Raw genomic sequence first — 4,030 nt, forward strand, 5'->3', positions numbered from 1 at the left:
AACAGACAGTGGAGAGTGCTGACTTCTGGAGTCGGAAAGGCTCTTTAACACAGTTTACATTGCCATATTTTTTACAATGAAAGCTTAAATTCTATGAAGATTTTTATTCTCTGTTCTGTCTCATTGCCTGTCACTCCCTTTATGCAACAGTCAGTTAATTTATTGGAACATGAAAGATCTCTCCTCAACTTTTCAAGACTGTGTTTTTAAGGTTCAYAACAGTAATACCGATCAATAATACAGTAAGAATTCAGAAATATTTTAAGGAATGAATGCAGTTGATAATTATGACTTTGCAGTCATCAGTTTTACTCTGAAGTATCTTCAGTCCTAGCACAAAAAGTAGGAACATAGAAACATTCCCTCGGCATACAGGGCTGGTGTGAGGAAAGTCAAGGCTCAGCTGTTGTTGAAATGGGCAAAGGATGTCAAGGGCAAAAAGAAGAGCTTCAACCGCTCCATTATCAGTAAAAGAATAAAAAAGGAAGATGTGGGACCTCTGCTGTAAGGAGCAGGTGACTTAGTGACAATGGATACTGATAAGGCTGAGGTATTTGCTGCCTTCCTTGTCTTGATCTTCACTGACAAGGTCTCCCAGGCTTTTATGCTTCAAGGAGAAGAGGATCTGCCAGTCATGGAAAAGGATTGAGTCGGGGATCTCTTGAGGAATCCCAACCGATACAAGTCCATGGGACCAGATGGGATGCATCTGGGGGTAGGGTGTTCAGAGAGCTGGCTGATGTCACTGTAAGGCCAATTTTTATCATCTTTGAAAGGTCATGGAGATTGGGAGAGGTCCTCAGTGACTGAAGAAAGCCAATATTGCACCTATCTTCAAAAAGAGCGTGAAGGACAATCCAAGGAGCTACAGGCTGGTGAGCTTCACTTTAGTTCTTGAGCAAATAACAAAGCAAGTCCTCATGGAAGCCATTTCTGGGCACATGGAGGATAAGGTGGTGACTGGGAAGATCCAGCATGGATTTACCAAGGGTAAATCATACCGACCCAACCTGATTGCCTGCCTAGATCTATGGATGAGGAGAGAACAGTGGAGCAGGCTTTTCATGTGGTCTCCCACAGCATCCCTGCAGACAAGTTGAAACATTACAGTCTAGATGGGTGGACAACTAGATCAATGAAAAACTGGCTGGATCATAGCAATTAACGGTTCATACTCTACCTGGAAGCTGGTTACAAGTGGAGTTACTCAGAAGTCTATCTCGAGACCTGTCCTGTTCAGTATCTTTTAGTAATAGCCTGCAGGAGAAAATGAATGCACTCTCATCCAGTTTGTAGACAGCATCCAATGAGGGTGTACAGTCAAYACACTCCAGGGCAGGGCTGCCATTCAGAGGAACCTAGACAGCCAGAGAAATGAGCCAACACAAATGTTATGAAATTCAACAAGTCATGCCCTTGCAGGCCAATGCCCTACATTGGTCCAGGCTAGGGACTGATGAGCCAGGGAGCAGCTCTGCTGAGAAAGACCTGGGTATCCTGGTGGCCAATAGGCCAAACATGAGCCAGCAGCAAGCCCCAGCAGGGATGAAGGCTAACAGCATCCTGAACTGTATCAACAGAAGCGTAGTCGAGGGGAAGTGGTTATTCTCTTTTACACCACATTCAACAGACCTCATCTGGAATAGCTTTCATGCCCCTAGTACAAGAAGAAATGTGATAAACTTCAGCAAGTTCAGTGGAGGGCCACCAAGACGGTTGGTGGCTGAAGCACTTGCCTTGTGAAGAGATGCTGGGGGAGCTGGGCTTGTTCAGCCTGGAGAAGGGAAACCTAGTAGCAGCCTTCCAGTACCTACAAGATTATCTAGAAGATGGAACTGGGCTCGGTACTGAAGTGCAGAGCAAGTGGATGAGAGACGGTGGTCCTAAATTGAATCAGGACTAGGTCTAAGTCCTGCTGAAAAAAAAAAAAAATTACTGAGGATTAATTATAAAGCACTGGAACAGGTTGCCCAGAGAGTTTGTAGAATCTCCATCGTTGGAGGTCTTCAAGACCTAGCCGGGCAAAGCCCGGAGCAACCTGGTCTGAATTCAGTTTTGACCATGCTTTGAGCAGGAGGTCAGACTAGAGACCTCCTGAGGTTCCTTCCAGCTTGAATGACTCTGTGGTTCTAATCAAATGAGAGTTCTGGATTAAAGCCAAGAAAATTTCAACCTTCAGAAACTTTTCAGAGATTTCATATAAATGTGTATCACATATCTTAATAGCAAGCTCATGGCCAACTCAGTAAAAGCATTCAGGCAAGTTTTAGAGGAATTATTGTGTTACTGTACTTTTCACAATCCCTGGTGTAACTAATACTCCATTAATCTCGAATTAGAAAGAGATAATGGACAGAATTTAAAATCAAAATATTTAAAAGTTAATCACAGAGTTGCACCTGTTTGGGTAGAAATTATTTAAAATATACTTTTGATCAAAAATATGAGTGCATTCATCTCAAGAATTAAGCAAAAACTGTATTTCTCCTTCTGAACAAAATCTCTGAAAATAAATGTGATTTAGAAAATAAGAGCATCTTACTACTCTATTATTTATTTAATTACTTAATAATTTAATAATTATTGTTTAATTTATTAAACATAATAAAAATGGGAATATACCTTACTTGTTTTTTGCACAAGAATTTCTAACTTTTTAATTCCTGGGATTTGATTTGGGCAATGGGAAGACTTGCATCTAAAATTTAGCTTTTCTAGTCTTCAGGCGAAGAGTTGTTATGTTTTTTACAGAACTTTTGTCTACATTATGGTGTAAGTGATCTATCCATAGGCATTTTAGCATAACTTTTAAAGCTACTCCTCCTCCAGATGAACTTCTGCAAGACTGTTTGCAGAACCTTGTGGCAGCTGGTGTGTGAGTGAGTCTATGCAAAAAGCCAGGACCCTGTAAGCAAATTTTGCTTTTATTGTGTTTGACCTACACATGGATGGTGACCAAGTATTGTGATGGCCTGGTCCTGTTCCTATAGAGGCCAGTGTGTGTTTTGCCAGGGGCATAGATAAGATTGTATGGCTGTGCCATGCTAATACCAAAGAAGTTCTGAAATGACTAGAAAGGAAATTGCCTGAAGGGCTGTGTCTGTCTGCAGACAGCAGACGGTCCTCATATTCCCCGATTCCTTACCTGGCATGGGAGTCTGCAGGTCAGTTGGTGAGACACACTGAAGTGTGTTAGCAAATGTTTGCTCAGATTAGGTGCTCACTCCTCACCTAGGACAGCTTTGTCTGTATGATATCACTCTTAAAAAATGCCCGTTTTCTATAAAGAGAGATACTCATTTATACAGAAAGGGAAAAACAGTGGAATATAATTACTCTGAGCTCTCCTCTAAATGTTTACTATAGTGAAGCAGCAATAATTACATGAGTAACTGTTACCCTATTCCTCCTACACTGTATTTTATAGGCTCCAGGAAACCCAGCGTTTAAATGCCATAGCATTTAAACAGTATACGCCTATCAGAAATCCCTGAGACAACATACTCTGTATCTTTCTCTGCAATTTTATCAAATACAAGGCCACCTGTAACTTATGCCTAGTTTTGACACTGCTGATGTAATATTTTGGCGTATATGCTGAATCTATGTCCTTCACTAACTTCTGAAACCAAGAGATTTTTCTCCGTAGGTCAAAGCCTTTATAGGTCAAGTCTTTATAGGACTTCCAGCAGTCTGCTGTACACATCAGACACTCACGTGAGGCATTCAGGTGAAAACACCAACGGGAAACTACCTAAAAACCCTGGAAAACGCTGGCGTGCAACCGGGCACCGAGGCTTCCCCCGCGGCGGACAAGGCGCCCCAGGTGACCGCGCACGCTGCGGGGCTGCCGCCCGGGCGGCGAGCGGCGCTGAGCCGGGGGGATCCGGGCCGCGGGGCGGGCGGCCGGCCTTCAGGGGGCCCAGCGAGGGAGAGAGTCTGTGTGTGGGTGTGTCTGTGCGTCCCGAGGGCCGCGCCGGGCCTAGACCGCACCGCGAGCGCCGCTGCCGCAGCGCGGCGGCGGGTCCGG

Source organism: Apteryx rowi, unplaced genomic scaffold (assembly GCF_003343035.1).
Source record: "Apteryx rowi isolate R43461 unplaced genomic scaffold, aptRow1 scaffold_196, whole genome shotgun sequence".
NCBI classification, from domain to species: Eukaryota; Metazoa; Chordata; class Aves; order Apterygiformes; family Apterygidae; genus Apteryx; species Apteryx rowi.